We start from the raw sequence: 19178 nt of genomic DNA on the forward strand, positions 1-19178 counted from the left end.
TTTGGCTCAAGATAAGCAAATATACCGTCATCTGTATGAGTGATGTTATGGTACTACTGGATAGTTCTGTATATGCTTGCCACCTCATTCGTAGTATTTGCTTTTGTTTGATTCCCTCCCTTCGATGGCTTTTAACATGCAAATTTTTACCTGGATGTTTCCCATAGTATCAGAAATATTCTTGTCTTTACCATTCTGTTGTCTTCTTCCAGTTCTTTTTGCTGTTTAAGTACCCTGCTTCTCTCTGCTATTCTTTGAATCTATGCATTCAATTTGACATGTTTTTCATACTTCAGTGGCATTTTGTTTTCATTTTTTTCCCTGGACACTTCTAAACTCTCCGCAGGTAGCCATTTTTTCCAATTTAGACTTTTTGACAGACATCATCTATGGAATGGATTAATTAGCTTCCTGCTACTTGGAACTGAATAAATTAAGCATATGTTTAAAAAAACAACTCAGTGCAAGAGTTTAAGCGCATGTAAAAATATATTTTATTATAATTAATTACATTCACAATCCCCTAAAAGTATCTAAAGAAAAAGTGATATTCATTTGGTTGATTTGGAATCACACAAATTCATTGTACAAATAATTTGTTCATTTGGACATTTAAGTTCATGTTTCAAATTAATAGCAGGCATTGAGCTGGTCTTAAATTGTGAAGTATACTTCATGTGGTAACGTTCAAAGTGAAGCAGTTACTCTTTGCCATTTTATGGAGATGTTCTTTGAAAGATCTGGAAATCTGTGTGGAAGTCTAGATTTTTTTAGTGAGGTTGAGATGCCTCCTTTTTCTTGTATCTAAAATGGAAAAACTGTGGCTATTGCAATGGAGTTCTGTGTATAGAATATATAGTACAGAAGTATTACTGTGGTAGAATCCAAGGTAAGAGGTGGAATTTAAATGGGCAAGTCTGCTTATTAGAAAGTTGAATGAATTCAGCTTTGGAAGTTTAAAAAGAAAGGAGAAAGAGTTTTTCTCTCTCTTTTATAGGTTATCATTTAGCATTTTTTTACAATTGTTTGTACATGCATGTCCAAGATGGCGGGGGGTGAGGGATAACAAACTTTGCTGGAGTTGATATAGAGAAGTAAATACATTTTTTTTGGCGTAAGATGTGAACACAGGTAGAAGTACTCCAGATAGGAATGAAAAGGTTTTTACCAGTTGCTTTCCATACGTCACATGATATAAAATGTAAGATTTTCCATGTCCAGCAGTGTAATGCTTTTATTTTTGTTTTCAGTGTGGTATGCCAAATTGAACTCCTAGGTATTTAGGTTTCAAGATTATATCACCCCAGATGGGACTTGAACCCACAATCCCTGGCTTAGGAGGCCAATGCCTTATCCATTAGGCCACTGGGATTTGATTACTTGCAGTGGTTGTGGTCGATATCATTTATGTGCCAGTTTGTGGAGGATGAGGTCAGTTTTTTGCTTTATGTCACAATGCAGCAATTTAGTTTTTGAACTTTGTAGTAGAAGTGACAATTTTTAAATCATTTTGACAGCAGCAGCAGGTCATTCTCAATGTGCTTTTTAGGCAGAATGGCAGTGGCCTGATCTATGAATGAGTATGTTAACTGCATATAGGAACAATGGAGTATGACAAAGGACTAACAGAGGTTTATTAATGAAAACAGAGAGCAACAGAGAGGCAGGGATTGACTTTGTGGTCTTCTTTGGTAATGGGGAGGTTTTAGAGGGAACCAAAGAGTGAAAGAGAGTGAGAGATTCAAATTTTAACTGTGAAGTATCTGTTTGATAGGAAAGACCATTTGGATACTTTGGGACCAATGCCAGTTATTAAAAGGTTATTGTGGAGTAATGTCGGGTCAGCAAGACCATATGCCTTTGCAAAATATAATACATTTATTCCCATTACCCATAATCAATATGTTAGCATCTAGCAGCAATCTGAGGACAACAATAATCTTCATCCTATGCAAAAGTCATGTTAATTTCAGGACTGGTTTGTCTTTCACAATGCTTCACATATAGAATTATCAAGCAGAAGTAAGGTCTTGTATAGTCAATGTTACGCAAATTGTCTTTCCCAAGGACTTGTATATATCGCCCTGTGTAAAATTTGTAATTCCTTTTATATAGGTAAGACGGAAAGGAAACTAAAAACACGAATTTATGAACATTACTATGAAATTAGTAAGGAAAATATTAACAATGCATTATATCGTCACAAAAAGGATTGTAAGGATGCAAGTTTCACTTTTTTTGTCCTAGAAATAGTAAACAAGGACATTAGGGGCGGTATGTGGGAAGCTCGCCTAGAATATCGTGACCTTTTTTGGCAATTATGGTTAGATGCTTCTAGACCTCCAGGACTTAATGACATGGTTTCTATCAAACCAGTCCTGAAATTAAGGCAAGCCAAACTCTAACTTTTAGTGTTCACACATACTTTTAATTTCAATTTTAATATACACCAAATATATACATCTATTTATATACTTTTTACATACATTAATTAACATTCAATATTTATACAATTATACATACATTATATACATTTTTAACTTTTTGTCAGTTTTTATATATACATTTTTTATACATACCACTTGTCACAATGAACTATTTCCAATGTTCATGACATAAACATGATAGGTTCATATACTTATGACTATAAAGTTTTTATAATCAATTAGTTATACAATCATACATATATTTCTATATACATTTATTTTCAATATTTTTATTGATTAGATGTTTATATTCGTCAATCAAAGCAAACACATAGACAAGAGTTTCTTTTCTAGTATACTTCCTTGTTTTATTTTGCATCATACTGCTTTACATGGATTGTTTCAATTTGAACTATTTCATTATTCAATCAATTTTAATTTGATGTTAAATGTCAATTAGTTTTTATTAGGTGATGTATATATAGAATCTTGTATTTGCTGTTAGTGTTTCTGATGAAGGTGTAACGAAAACGCTAATTTTGTTTGGAGAGCGTTTAAACATTCTTGTGGTCTGTACTTGTTCTTCGTTTGTCCGTTGCTGCTGTGGCTTGCCTCATTAAACATCATTCGTACCTCCTATTGGTGTGCTCCCGGTGAACATCTTTATTAAACACAACATTTTTAAATGGTGGCATAGATACACATACAGTAACAGAAAAGAAAACAATATATAACACTTTCATTGTTGTTTTCATGAAGTATTCATATGCTTTCAGCAATTTCAGTTCCCTCTAACATGACATAAATTGCTCAAGTCCTGCCTTCTGTTATTCTAACTCCTCCTCCAGGACATTATTTTGCATGTACTGTTCCCACAGATTCCATTTATTCCTATATAATTTGCTCTTTCACTTTTCTAAAGATCACACCTCTGGCTCTTTTGTCTTTTTTACAATGTTCAGTACTTTAATTAAAGTTGGCTTACACTTTGATTTACATATTCTTGTATTTTGGCAGCCAGTCACATTAAACTGAACAAGGTTTTACTATGTCTAGGCAATTCAAATCATGTATCCTAGCTCAAAGGAATCATTTCCTTAGTTACAACCATTTGCTCCACAACATCTTGTGACAGAGTACTCTGTAGAATTTTTTTTTTAAATCTACAAACTTTTGCACTGCCAGAAGACACGTTCCCATTTTCCTGCCTCCTTTCCCATCATAGTTCCAGCATTTGCTACCCGCCTAAAGAAAAATTATCGGAAGTCAACTTGGGATTTAAAAATGCCTATGCAAACTCTTCCAATCAAAAATCCTAAACCCTCTAAACTTGGTTGCATACTAGAAAACTGAATGTCATTCCTTTGATCCGTTATGAACTGCTTTTCCAGTCTCTCTTTCCAATGATTTCTAATGTCCTCTGATTGTTATTATGTAGTATTTAATATGCCTTACTAATTATACCTTTTTAACAATTAGCCAAGAGTGCTTTCAAGCTGGAGATGTGTTGTGGTCCTGTGCTTAAAAGAGTTTTTTTTTTTTCCCTTTGAGGTGGAGATTTATGGAGGTTTGTTATACTGATAGTTATAGGAAAGTGATTCAGTAAAGGGAATGTAAATAGTTGCATACTACTGGGATTTTGCTTAACTTGAGGTCAAGTTTTGCAAGTCCAGTTAGTATTCAAACAGGACTGTTCAGAATCTGTTTGCATCATTTATGGCTTTGCAATTATATTTAATTTCAAGCCACATAGTAGAAGTGCATATGTCAAAAGAAGATGGTGGAATAGTTATAACTGGAGAATGCCTGCAAGAAGAAACACTGAAGATGGAATTTGGTTAGGCAGATTTGGAGAGAGAAGTGTGGTGACTACAAAGGAATTATGTGTGTGGAGTGAAATGTACGTAGGTTGAGTTGCAGACTGGAGATAAGTGATGTGAGGTAGAGAAGGGTAAGGTTTACACACTCTACAGTTAGCAAACAAACACAGATGTGTATACATCTATCAGAAGGTTTTACAACAATCATCCTGGAGGACTGCTTTAGACTTGCATGTTATATACCAAAAACTTGAGTTCAATTAGCAAAAGTTCTATCTACCAGAGACTTTGATACTGTGAATTAAGTAATAAACCCAGCATTCTGTGTTAGCAACATAGGCAAGTCTGATTACTTAGATAATTTAATGCTTATGAAAGGGTAAAGATTATGGAACTATGGGGCTATAGTACACGTGGAAGCCAGTGATGTGTCTCAAGTGGGCCAGCTTGGCCCAGTGCTGGGCAGCATGGCAGATAAACAGAATAGCACTTGTATGAATGCAATTAATGTGGCTTAATGCTCTTGTGTAGTAACAGTTTATACAGTGGAAAAACAGGACAATCAATAGTTTTCTTAGATGTACAAGTAGGCAGCAGTATTTTTAATTTTTCCTTACATTTAAAAGTAAATGAGTATAAATCCACCTCCGTTTGCTGAAATAAGCAGGAATGAGATGAAGCTGGCATTCGCAGGTGCTTCCATGCCCACCACAGGGGGGAAACATTATGACTGACCTTACATCTTTTCCTGTAAATAAAGAAACAAATGCAACATTCAGATCTAATCTCATAAATAAGACCAACAGAGCAGGCAAGGATTAATTAAATCTAAACAGTTGTGAGTCACAGAATGTTACAGATGAAGATTACAAGCTCTCAACTCTCAGATGTGTTGAACACTAAAAACTTCTATTTGTAGTAAATGTAGACTAGCATTCATAAAAGTATGTTGCTATTACGGTGTCAGCAAACTTTTACAAGGCAAATATTTTGTATACTACAGCTTTCAGTATGCACACCATTAAATACCACAGGTACAGAAACCAATGTAAATGAGGTATAACCTTTTGTGTCTGTTATTGCAATCACATCTAATATGTGGTGTATAATTACAGAGTACAGATTTAAATTTATCAAACAGGTAGTCAAGGATCCAATGTGCATTGAAAGAGTGTCTGCATAGCCCCTTAACAAACAATATGCATCTGTCATATATGAGAATATTAGCAGTGGAAAAGAAAGGTGGTGACTGCACCATTATTGATCATTTTGATGTAGTGCGTAACCATGCTGAACAGTAATAAACTGGTTGCTTCAGCAGAGTACAGCTGTGCCACAAATACTATCAAACCTAAAGTCTTGAGGTGAAGGGGTAATCTGCAAAGCAAAGCTGCTTTATCTTAACACTTCCTGTAAGGTGTAGAATTATGGCATCCCCACTGGGACAAAATATATGGTAAGAGATGCTGCTAGAATGGCATCAGTACAAAGAACAAAAGAACTTACATTTTGATGATCATGATAACTACCTTTACATGAAACCTCTTAGTTCTCTTGTTTCCTGAAGTTCTTTCGATCAAGAGATCAATTCATTAAAATACAAGACTTCTCATCTCCAACTTTGTTAAATATCTGTATTAAATCTTCACATTATAAATAGTGACATAGGCATGTATGCAATAACAGAAATACATGAAGAATAGTAACATTTTTAATTATTTCCATGCATTATACATACGTTTCCTTATTATCACCTCTCTGATATTATATAAATTTCAAAGTTCTGCCATTCTATAAACCTCAATCCTCCTACTAAATATTATTCTACATATATTGTTTCCACAGATTCCATTTATGTCATGTGATTTGCTCCTTCCCTTATCTAAATTTCCCACCTCCTTTTTTATATCTTTTGTAAAATTCAGTTCTTCAATTACAATTGGTTTAGATTTTGATTTCCATTTTCTAGTAATTGCTTTTTTTTTTTTGGTAGCCAATAGTAATAAACGTAGTAAGGCCTTACTATATCTGGCAATTTAGATCCTGTGTTGCAGCTTAAAAATAAATAATAATAATTTTCATTTGGTCACCTAGTATTTTTGACAGAGTACTCTGTAGAAAATTTTTAGAAATCTGCCAACTTGTTACATTCCCAAATACATGCTCCTTCTTTCTTTCCCATCACATCTCCTGCAGTTGTTGTACTGAGGAAAAACTCTCTGAAGGCTGCTTGAGGTGTAATGTATCCATGCGAACACAAAATTCCTATACCTTTTGGATTTTATTGCATACTTTGGAGCCATAAAGATGTCCTTCCAGCGTTCATTTGTAAATTGGCTTTGCATTCTGTCTCCTCAATCTTTTCTAACCTCGTACGAGTAATTCTCATAGTTATCATGCAATATGCTACATGCCCTACTAACTATACATTTTTTAACAGCAGCTTTTAGGCTAGACACAGCTAAATATTTCCTAGAGCCGGTGTTTTTCTTACTATTGCTGTACTGCTTTCTCTTTGCCTATAATCTGTTACAGGCTCCTAATAGGGAAGGCAGTCTCTAACCTGCAGTCCAAGCTTCTGCTTGGCTTCATCCCACTCTATTACCTTTGGCAAAAGCGCTTAACTAATTGAATTTTAATGTTTAATAAAGTGTGACTCTGCCTCCACTATCAATTTACTGGATGTTTTTATTTTAGTTCATTTGGGTTATCCCATTTTAATTATGTTGTACTAAATCTTACTTTTAATAACATAATTACAAGTAGTCACTTACCTAAACCAGGATATATAGGCTGACTAGCCAAAATGTATTTTTTTCATGCATTTGCAGTGTTTGTAAAGGTAGTAAACAGAATAAATTGTTATACAGACTGAACTGGCAATGGCACTTCTAGTGCAAATATACATAATAATTCTTAATCCTTTTGCCCTATACCTATCATCATACATGTTTCCTTAGGAATTAAATGGAATGTCTTAAAACAACTGTGGGGCAGGTATTTGTATCAGAGCGTCCTTCTATAAATGCTGCCAGTGAAGTGACATGACAGGATTTTGGGTGACAATTCAAAGAAAGGAGTGCAAACCATGCACCTTATACTTCACTGGGAAGGTCAAATTGTGACTCAGAATTAATGGAATGGAACAGAGTACAAAGGATTAGTCCAGATAAAATCACTTTAGCTAGAAGATATAGAATCTCACTGATATACTACCTGTGGGAGGAATAAAAATGCCTTCTTGAAGATTCAAGTAGTTTATTCGTTAAATAGGTAGATGGATAAGTGTTCTTGTTCTCTTGTCCATCTACTGAATAAACTATGGAAATTTCCACAAGGTGTCTTTATTCCTCCCACAAGGAGGGTATCAGAGAGTATCCTAGATTTGCTAGCTAAAGTAATTTTATCTCAACTAATCCTGCTTTACTCTGTTTCTTTTTAGTCCTGTCACCCTCTGGGTCACACGTGGGACTAGACTTCACTCTAGCCTTTTGGATTACCTTAATTAATGTAATGGAAGGACATGAATAATTTAGCACTTCCTTTCAACTGAGATATGCAGTTTTGACCTCCCACATGGTGTAGTCCAAATTACAAGACATGCGGTTCTCTAATTCCTGTTATCACATCTGCATAACTGTAAGTGTGGATAATTATCCCTCATTGCTGAGATATGAAGCCATTTTTCCAATATTTGTTTTTAATTTTTAAAATGTTGTCCATTGGATAAAGAGGTGTATGCATGAAAATGCCAATTTACATCTATGCAGTAACAGCCATGCTGTATCTGGTAGCCATGTTGACTTAGCTGTTTCTGAATCACTGAGACTGAGCAGTTGGCATATTCTGAGATACGTTGTACTGGGCACAGCGTAGAATGGCCGACTGCTGTGCACTTGCTTCATTTACGTTCTTTACTGATTATCATAGCCTTATGAATAAATACACAGCCTCCTCAGCATAACTCTCAGCCTCTTAGAGCAAGAAATATGGACAAAGTCATAAATAATGAGAGGACAAAGGCACAAAAATAAGAACAATTTTTAAATATTGCTCTTAGAATAACAAGTTTTGCATTAACATACATTTTCTAAAGGGTATGAACTCTGAAACTCAGTCTGTCATTATTCTCTGACTGAAATCTTTGATAATTTGCTAGAAAATCACAATTTTATGAAAAATGCACTAAAAATATGAGGCAAAAATATGGATATTTTGTGAATATCTGTACAGTTGAGAGGAATGCTACTTAGTCTAGTAGGCATCACTGAATCCTTCTTAGAATGTAGTTTAGAAGGGGTCTATATTAAAAGCACGAAGGTTTACTTACCCAAACACCTAAACGCCGACACATATTCTGCGAACCGCAAATATACCGAACACCCTAAACCGCGAAATTCAAAAACTCGAACCGTCATAGTTGTCCCACCCTACCTCCCGCTACATACTACCTACACAAACAAACTAAATAAACCACATACATACACTAACCAAAACCCTACTTCTAACCCTAAACTAAACCCTACTAATAACCCTACACTAAATCTTGCATATACCACCATGTATGCACTTACATTAACCCGCACCCTAACTCTAAGGTCCGTAACTATCACACACTTACCTTAAGAAGCTATACCCAAACAAACTAAATAATCCACACACATACACTTAACAAAACCTTACTTCTAACCCTACACTAAATCTCACATACATTACCATCTATGCACTTACCTTAACCTGCACCCTAACACTAAGATCCGTAACTATCGCACACTTACCTTACGGAGCTATACAGCAGAAGGGCCAACCATGACAATTCGACGTTTCAGATTTCGCACTTCAGGACGATCGATGTTTTTGCAGTTCGATGACGACGTGTCGGCATTTAGGTATTCAGGTAAGTAAACCTTCGTGCTTTTAATATAGACCCATTTAGATGTATAAAAAATAGTTTCATAGCTTTAAAAGGTTACAGCTATTTCAAAACACAATATTTGTTTATTTACTAGATGCAGTAGTAAAGCACTACACTGCTTTTATAAAAGTCAAGGCCAGGTTAAAGGAATGCAAATGTTTCCCAGGAACTGAACAGTGCTAAGGCATGGTCAGTAATCAGCAGCATTGTTTCAGACAGCTGAGTAAAGAAAAAACTATCCATGCAAACTAAGCTATTGTTAACTAGGCTATGCTGCTAAAACCAAATGTGAATAATACAAGTTAAGGCCAAACTGAAAATATGTTTTTAAACTTTTGTTGTGCATTGTAAGTGATAACACGTGTGGATAACTGAGTGGGTATAGCAATACTCTATTGGTTTACAGAATTGTAGTTCTTCTCTGGTTTTATGCAGTATTCTCTGTGATTTTTAATCATTGTTACACAGGGAGTAATAACATTTACATGCAAAAAGCCCCTATTCTTGTAAAACAGATTTTTTGCGGCCATGCCTGTGGAGCTGACACACGGTTTGGCTTTCCCCTGACAGACTGAACTATGCCAAATGGAGAAAGCGGCTCAGTGCTGGGCTAAGAAAAGACATAATATAGCTTCTATTTTGTCTGTGGTAACTGTGAAGTTTTGTCACCCAAATTAACAAACTTTTTATGACTATACATTAAAGAAGCAATCTATTAGAATGTCTCCCAGCTGTGAGACTGTGAGGCATATGTGGTTGCATGCTGTATATAACATGTAACAAAAATGCCTGACTAGGTGGGAATTACAGGGAAATAAACTGCTCAGTGGTGTTGGAAGATTATCATTTCCCTGTGTTCTTTTTTTATTCATCTGTTCTGTTATATTAGAAGTTTTATTTGTTACTTATACATTTTTTGCTAAAAGTGAAACATAATCTCTTTTTATCTAAATGGTTTGCATTGGTTTTCTTTTTGTGCTTGAATGTGTTATCTTTTTTATTTTATTTTATTTTTATTTTTAGAAAATTGTCTTACAAAACAACATACTCATATTGGATGACACATTTTGAAGCTGTCTGTATTTTAAACAAACACTTGTCATTCACCAGTCTTAAATATAGCAGAGGGAATACGTGTTCTTAACAGCGACGTTTGTTGTTACTGGTCAAGTGTGAAATATTAATGGTATAAATATTTGTTATCCAAAGGAGACTAGTAAAAGAGGCAGAAACACAATAACTTGAAAAGAACAAATAATCTTCCTCTGCACTTATGAAGAGTAATGATAGTCTAACAATACCCAAGGCTGCTTGAAAGGTAGTGCAGTCAGATGGGTCATGTTAACTCGCACATACTAGGTAAGTTGTCTTAAGCAGACAGAGATTTTTGTATGTTGAGACACTTTCTAGCAACTAATTTTCAAGCACATCATGTTTTGTTTAGAAACAAGATGATGACAGTTGGCCACTATGGTATGGAATATTGAAATGCAGCCGTCTTCATTTTTAGTCACACAGAAAATGTGTAGATTATTAAAGTTTACACTGACTTACTTAACTTTCATTTTTTTCTTTTATTTTAATCCAGGTTGGATACCAGACCTGGTATCTGGTGAAACAGCTGATGTACTTTGTTACTGTTTTAAGATTAATGCTGTTGTAACATAACATCTATTCATCTTCTGCTGATGACCACACTAATTTACAGTTTGGGGTTTGCTGCAAGCTGACTTTTTTGTGAATGCTTTTTCTGTTTTGTATTTGAGCAACTGATCTGAGTGAGAGGGAACTTCTTCTCATGCTGAGTTATGGTTTCAGGTTTCACCAATTGTATAAACTTTTCAGCTTGTGTTTGGGGGACTTATTCTTCTACATGAGGAGGAGCATAGTGTAGTGGCATTCCTCGATTTCATTTACCCTTTAGGAGGGGGAACTTTCTGACATGGAATTTTTTTAACTATTTGGATGCTAAGATGCTATTTTTTCTGTCTCACTGGGTTGGAATGAAGAAGACTCACTTTAATGACACATTCCTGAATTAATAGTATATCTGTATTACTTTAACGTGGAAGTAATCTTGAGTTTTGTGTTTTTGCCTCTTGAGATTGTTCCATTGCTTTAGTCAGCGACATTAAGATTTTTGAGTTTTGTGGTAAATTGCCACCAAATTTATTAATCTATTCTTTCAGTTGTCTTTCGGCTTTTCCCGGTTAGGGGTCGCCACAGCAGAACTCCGGTCCGCTAATGATTGGCAGTAGATTTTTATGTGCCGAGTTGCCGGCCCTGACGCACAACCTTCAATGAAGGTATGCCCATTCACGCATGTCTCCACACAGAAGACGCTCTAGCTGAGAATCAAACAGGACAACGTCTAACTGTGAGGCGACAACGCTACCGCAGCACCACCACTGCAGTTCTATACTGCTGGTGTTGGTATGCTTCCATATGTAACCAGGGATATCTTAGAAACTTACCTAGATGTATTTATTGTTCTTGAAGCTATGTTTCTATGAAGAAAAGTGCAGAAAGTATAGTTTGAATAAGTGTATTTATTTTTCTTGAAGCCATGTTTCTATGAAGAAAAGTGCAGAAAGTATAGTTTGAATAAGTGTTATGAAACAAAAAATTATATAATTACAGACAACAATCTTTGATTTTACATTTCAGGCATATTTGAAGAAATGGGAGCTACAATTGCTATCAGCAAGTAGTAAAAAATATCGCAAAATGAAATATTTTTCTGTTCATTCTGGTCATTCGCATATTTCATGCTATAAATAGGCATTCTCATTTTTCTGCAGAATGTTCCAGTGCCAGAGTGACCCAGTGGCAAATTGTTTTTATGAAACCATCTCCTAATGGATATTAACTAGCATGATAGAAAAACATATAATTTAGGGGAGGAAATACATGAAGAGATAATATGCTGAAAATAGTAAGAGAAGGATATTTGATTATATTAAAAGGACCTAATTAAGATCTTCAAATATATTATTATATGAATGACAAAGAAAAATAAAAGGAAAATAAAGATACTGTAGAGGTATTTGCATACAGCATAATATTGCTTTAAAAAGCTTTTTGTATAAAAAAAATTGTGGAAGGGGGAACGTTCAAATAGTAATTTAAAGATATCAAAAATGTTATTCACAAAGATATGAAAGATTTTAAAAGAGAAAAGTCCTAGAGAAAAAGGTATAATTAATATGGAGATAAATGAAGTTTGGCAACAAACCAAGTTGTCCCGGGATATCTTCATGGGGGGTTAGTGGGTTGGGGAGGTGAAAGGGTTAAGTGGAGGCAGGGATGGTTAGGAGGAAATGATATAATGATGAGGAGGGGCTTAAGAGGTTTAGTCTAGTGTAGCTGGGTTAAGCAAGCATTTTGGCGTGAACTTGCTACAGCAAGTATTACGTTCATGACGACCTGGAGGTATTTCAGTGTATAGGTACGCCTTGGATTAATAGGGGGAAGTATGGTGGAGCTAGGCTGTAGTAGTTTTTTCTTTCCCTTTCTCCCCCTCTGAATTTGGTGGTGAGAGTAGTGAATTTCTGAAGTCACTTGCAAGGTTGGGAATGTATTTGATCGTTTAAGTTTTGTGCTTTAACTAGTTTGGTGGGGCATGTTAGCTTTGGTTTCTCCCTTTTGGTGCTTGCGTTCATTGCTTGTGGTACTTCAGAGTTTGGCAGTGCCCCTATGAGAAGAGGGGCCTGGAGTTAGGGGTTAATCTCAGGGTAGTGAGAGTTTGAGGAGTAAGTACATGCAGGTGGTATAGTTGGGTGCGGCATTGTGCCTTTGATTTTCCTTGCATTTGGCATTTATCGTGGATTACTTAGTAAAGTAGGAAGAGGTTTTATGTTTCTTATCCTGGGCCGTAGGACATCTGTACCGGTCATTTTATTTCCTTTGCATTTCGTTTAATTCTATAGTTGTGAAAGGTGGGTAACAGACATTTTATTTCCTTTGCATTTCGGTGAATTCCTCCCACCCTCCTTTCACAACTGTAAAATTAAATGATCTCGTTGGTTTCCTTGGTTACCGATTGAGTTATTGTTGCAGTTTTACAGTGTCTTTGAGAGGCAGGCATTTGTTGCATTAAGTTCTAAATAGCATCGTCCAACTAAGCAGATGCTGTATGAGAGATTTCTCAGTCACTTGACCAGTCCATTTACAGTTTGAGTTGCAGGGTGGATTTTCTGTGTAATTTGCTTGTACTTTTCAGATTCCACCCTTCAGATAATTCATTCTAATACATAACCTTCCTCAGGGGCCATAACCTGCACTGTCATTCATTATTAAGTCTAAGGTACATCTTGTTAGTTATCCCCAGAGATCTGTGTTTCAATTATTTGCAATCAATCTCATGTGAAGGTCTTTCCATAGGCCGTGAGACACACACAAGCAATGGCGTTATAAAAAAAATGAAAAAAATTGCAGTGGTTGCGGATGTCACTCCTCAGGTAATCAGGGTTGGGGAAGCACCATGATTTGCCTGAAAGCCGCAGTTTTCATTGGGGACATAACAGGGATACGAAGCAAAGCTGGACAGTTGAGAGGTATGTGTCTGAGCTTAAATCGTGTTTTGAAGAAAATAAATAAATAAATAAATCATGAAAATAAATAATGGTTCCTCAGTTGTGGTTTTACCAGAACTGCAATGATGAAGGTCAGGCATTTAAGGCAGACTATACATTGGGCAGATTATTCATCATTGCTTGTGTGAATGACACTATGGCACTTAATAGCATAGTTTATTCTCCATGCAATAACGGTTTCAGAGGCACTAAGTAATGATATTCATTTGGTTTTGGATCGTATATCAGGGGGCGGCATGCTGGGATGGGCACCAGTGTCCTAGCAAATTTCTACATTTGTGGGAGCAATGTTTGAAACCTGTGCCTATCTTTGGGTTTTTGTTCCCCATTGGTGTGTTCACATGCTGTGTGTGGGTAGTGCGGCGGCGGTGGCCTTGAATGAGTGCTGTCAGAGTTTAAGGGGGTTCTTCTCTCCCACGTTTGGTGATTGTGGCTGCTTTTGGTCAGGTGGTGAGTCTTGTTTTGGGGGTCATTTGGCAGGCTGTGGGCAATGGCTTCTCCAAAAGAAGAATAGAAAACATGGCAAAAAGAGAGAGAGGGGGTAGGTTGAGGGAGCCGCTTGGTTCTACGCTCTCTTGCCGGGTTTGTGGGTGTAAGGGTAGGGTTCGGTTTTGTGGTTCTACTCTCTCTTGCCGGGTTTGTGGGTGTAAGGGTAGGGTTCAGTTTTGTGTGTGCCTTTTCTAGCTAAAAATTGCAATGGATAAGTGGGGATGTGTGACCTAGTTGCAGGGAATTCTTGGGCTTGACTTCAAATAGGCTATTAGGTGTACAGTGGTATGGGTGTCATTCGCGGGCTTGGGGATGGGTTTTCACTGCTGTTCATGTGCAGTTGCTGCTATTGGAGGGTTGACCGTTGGTACGGTCACGTGGGTGGGGGGGGCTTCACAGCATTCCTCTTAAATTATCAAACTTTAGAATAATGTAATGATATAAATGACCACAAGATGGTGCCATTATACAAACTAATTTTGGTAATAATACTCGGTAGTTGATCAGATTTAAGCAATGTTATTAACACCTTTTGTGGATTGTAAAGTAATCAAAGGAAGTATTTCAGATAATTAATAGGTTTTTAAATCTTATTAAGAAGAGGTAAATGTGCATGGTTAAAAGCCTATTTTGTAAATAAAGCAAGCAAGGGCAATTTCAATGATGAAAGGAACTGTGTAAAAAAAAAAAAAAGATGAGTCACCTTATGGTTATAAACAGCAATTGTGTTGTGTCCATTTGTTCCACATTATGTTGGTTAGTGTGCCTCATTTGGAGATGGAAGGTTAAGCGCTAGGCAGATGGTTTTACAATACAAGTTAGCTCGGCTTATACAGGGTGCTTATGGATGTGGTCTGGAATCGCAAGTTTTCCCGGGTTGTAGATATTTATAGTTCCCTTCACGTGTGGGGTTTAGTTAACATACTCAACGGGTAGTTAAATTTATCTTGGGTATTTGATAGGGTCATTGGAAGCATAGCTTCAGTTATGGCTGCTTTGTCATAGATGTGAATGGCAGTGGTACATTCCTTCCCGCATTGGCAGGATAGGATGCCCTTGAAGATGTCTTGGAATGTGTGTATGTATTTTGGATCATTTACATGTCTTTTTCTTTCTTGCAGATGGGGTCTTGGAACGTCACGGCTGTAATTTGGAATAGGTGGGTATAAGGTGGAGCCTTCTCTTTACATATTAGAGGGTTTACTTTTGCCCTTTTCTTTGTAGATGGTGGTGTGCAGAGTACCAATTGTAGCGATATACAGTGAATTCACAGATGATGGAAGCAGTGGCGAGCGAGGAGGTTACACATGGGGAGCACAAGTGGGCAACTGTTACTGACGGAAGTAAGTGGATTTTAAAGTTGTTGAGTTTTGGTAGGGAATTTACACTGCTAGTCAGTGAAGGACAGGCATCTGAGTTTCTGATCTCAGGGTTAATTGGTTGTACAATTTGTTCTATTAACCATTCAGTATGTTAGATTAACGTTGAAAGTTGTCCCTGCTTTTGGGCATTTGCATTCAATAGTAAAGGGAGCAACAGCCATTGGCCATAGGTAAGAGTTTGAGTTCCTGCAGTGGGCTTGATGAGGTTACAGGTAATGCATTTTATTTAGTGCTCATTAAGGCACATCAATGTGAACGGGGTTCAGGTACGTGGAGTGGAGTCACAGCACTCTTACTATCATAGGAAGTTATTAGGCTACTGGCTCGGGGATGGTTAAAAGCTAGACAAGTTTGGCTCTTTTTCTGTGGGTAGCACTTATCACTCTTGTCCAAGGGGATGTGGGGGGGATGGTGCCATACTCTGGTGTAGAGTTTGGCAAACACTTGATGGGGTGGCAGGGGTCCTTGTCAGTGCCTCCATGTTAAGTAGTTATTGGTATGTGTGCACATAGAATTTATTGTTTTTTCTTTTCTTTAAAGATTGCTGAAGTGCAGAAGGCATCATGCGGTGGCTTGAAAAGGGGATTTGAAAGGTGATGTTTTGATAGGATGGATGTTCTTGCCACTGGAATGGGGCAAAAGGAGGGTCTGAGTAATCACCTTAGTAAGGCAAGTTAGAGCTCCGTGTTTAATTAGTGGGAGCTGATTATTGCAATGGTATAGGGGATAAGTAAGGAAGAGGTAGGTAAGGGGCCAAGGGAAAAACTGTCGGGGGTGGTTTATGGGAAGTGTGGGGATCCCACAGGATGAAGAAAGTCACGGCATGCATAGGAGCACAGGAACTTATTAGGCTACAGCCCTATGGCTCTTGCAAGCCAGTGAAGTTCAATCCTTGCTTTCTTGGAACCTTGGGGTGGTTGTATTCACTCATCCAGTTGTTTAAACCGTATGTGTGGGAAGGGCCAATAAGATGTTTGACAGAATGCAGGATTTTGTTCCTAACGGATGGTATTTTTGGGGTGACAAATTTGTCCCTTGAGTAGGTAGTGTTAATGTTACATACCAGGTTAAGGTTTTACAGAATAGCACAAGGATCATTTCACTTGGGGTCTGGGTGAATTTTGTAGATAGGGTTTTAGGAAGCATGGTAGGTAGGTGGCTGTGATGGGGTAGTTTAAGAAACTGGGTGCATTGTTACAGGGGAGTTAGAAGGTTTAAAGGAAGCTCAGTTACAGGATACAGCAACTGTAGGACAGGTCTTAATTACCTACTAGTGGTATAGGTAACATAAGGAAAGAGAGCTTTTGAGGTGAAAGGCCAGGGACAAACATGGGCTAAGATGGTTTGGTAATGAGTGAATTGGGGGTGTTTATGGCTGGGCACATAGAGTACTTAATTGCTGAGTATAAGCGAGTTTTCAGGAACTAGGTTAAGGGGTGCTGGATTTCTGCCATTTAAGGTTAAGACATTAAAGTTTTGGAGTTAGACTATTCCCTATGGTAATTGAGTTGTTGCACATCTAGAACTGGATAGTTGGTGAGATAAGGTGACTTGCCACAGTTGACAGGGTTCTGGGTGTGAGACTTGATACTAATTGTTTTGACTGGGTGTCGATTTGAGTTCAAGGAGTTATAGTTTGTGATTTTTGTTGTGGTTATAGGTTGTCAATCCGTTCAGGTTGAGCCATGATTTTAGCTTTGAAGGAAGTAGGCTAAAAGGGTATGTGCTCTCTTGGTGTGGATGTTCTGGTGTTACAACGGGGTCACGGTAATCCTACTTTATTTAGTTTCATTGGGTGTGTTTCAGTGGTGGCATGGTAAAGGGGTTTATGACGGGATTCTAAGGTGCTTTACAGATGATGGGTACACCAAATGATGTTTGGCTTGACCCTTCCCTTTATGGGAAGTGGATTGAACAATTTTGGGTAGAAGGGAGAGGGATCAGCCTGGTCAGGCTGGTTGGCAGAGAAGAGGGATAGGCTTGCCCTCTTCTGTTCCACCTCTGGTGTATGGATGTTCATTTCAAAGACCTGGGGAAAGGAAAATGAGCAGCTGGAGGAAGCTTGCTGAATAGATAAGCAAGCTGAGTTAAGGATGCTGCTTACTTAGTGGAAGGTAATTCAATGAATGGTGTATGAAGTGAGATGGGATGCTGCTTCATAAGTAAAGTAAGCGAGCAGAGGTATGGAACCTGCTTTCTGGGCAGGGTGAGTAGGTACGCTGCCCTGATTAACATTACAAGGATGGTGCTTCATAAGTAAAGTAAGCAAGCAAAGGTATGGACGCTGCTTACTGGGGAAGGGTGAGTAGGTACGCTGCCCTGATTAACATTACAAGGATGGTGCTTCATAAGTAAAGTAAGCAAGCAAAGGTACGGACGCTGCTTACTGGGGCAGGGTGAGTAGGTACGCTGCCCTGATTAACATTACAAGGATGTTCTGCTGTGTTTAGAATCAATTATATTATGAATAGTTGTAATTAATGAATTTGGTGAATAAAGCTATAGGTTCATAGGTAGATACTAGGCTATCTGCCCTATGGCATTTATAAGCCTAGCCAGAGTGTATTTGGCTTCCACCTCCCTATTAGATTAGCCTACTGTGCCTCTGTAAAGTAGGTCACAGAAGGTACCCTTTTAAGATTAGTTTACTGTGCCTCTGTCTAGCAGGGCACAGGAGAGATCCCAGGGGTGAATTTGCGATTTACCATCCACGCGTCCAAATTTCGCTTGAAGAGGGTCAGCGGGGGGATATGTCTAACATGAATTGGGATTCTATTCCAGAGTGAGGGGAGCCTCTGGTAAATTAATCTGTCCCTCCAGCATGTCCTATTTATTTTTGTGCTGAGGTTTAGGTCCCTGGAGCGTGTAGCTCTAAGGGACTTGGATTTTATGAGGTGGAGCATGTCCATTAATTCTGGGTTTGACATGGCTTTGTATGTCAGGCATAGATCGCCTCTGAGTAGGCGGTAAGCAACTGAGTAGAGCTGGAGTTTCTTTAGTCGAGCTGCATAGGACATCTATTTGTAGCCCATGATCCTCTTGGTGAGGTACTTTTGGGGTCTCTCCAGTTGCTGCAGGTGTCGGGTAAGGTACATCCCAAAAGGGGCATTGTATTCAATTATGGGCCTGATGAGTGATGAGTAGAGGGGCACAATGACCTCTCTTGATCTAGATGCAAACCCTTTTGTGATAAGGTGGGCTATATAGAAGGTCTTTCTAACCACTTTGGCAATGTGATTATCAAAGGAGAGATTACTATCTATGATGGTCCCCAAATCTCTAATTATTTCTTCCGTACTTAATGGATTACCACCTATGTGGTAATTTGTGGGCACCTTGTTTTTCCCAAAGGGGATGACTATGCACTTTTTAGCATTTAGCTTGAGGCCGTGGCTCTGGCACCAAGCATCTGTCTCTGTGAGACCCTTTTGGAGGATGCTTGTGTCAGCTGGAGATTCGATTATGGCCCACAGTTTGCAGTCATCTGCGAACTTTGTCAGCCATAATCCCCCCGTGTTAGCCTGAACCTCAGAGAAGTACATACCGAACAA

At 37.8% G+C, this 19178-nt stretch overlaps 1 protein-coding gene and 1 non-coding gene across 2 annotated transcripts in view; one reads left to right on the forward strand and one right to left on the reverse strand.

The window, feature by feature from the left end:
• The window catches only part of PLCXD3 (phosphatidylinositol specific phospholipase C X domain containing 3), a 967154-nt gene that overhangs the window by 755020 nt on the left and 192956 nt on the right, over positions 1–19178 (forward strand). The window lies entirely within an intron of this gene.
• Positions 1300–1372, reverse strand: TRNAR-CCU. Its single transcript has one exon. It is a non-coding gene; the product is annotated as a tRNA-Arg (tRNA).

This window comes from Protopterus annectens, chromosome 1.part0 (genome assembly GCF_019279795.1).
Source record: "Protopterus annectens isolate FY-2018-M chromosome 1.part0, PAN1.0, whole genome shotgun sequence".
Taxonomy (NCBI): Eukaryota; Metazoa; Chordata; order Ceratodontiformes; family Protopteridae; genus Protopterus; species Protopterus annectens.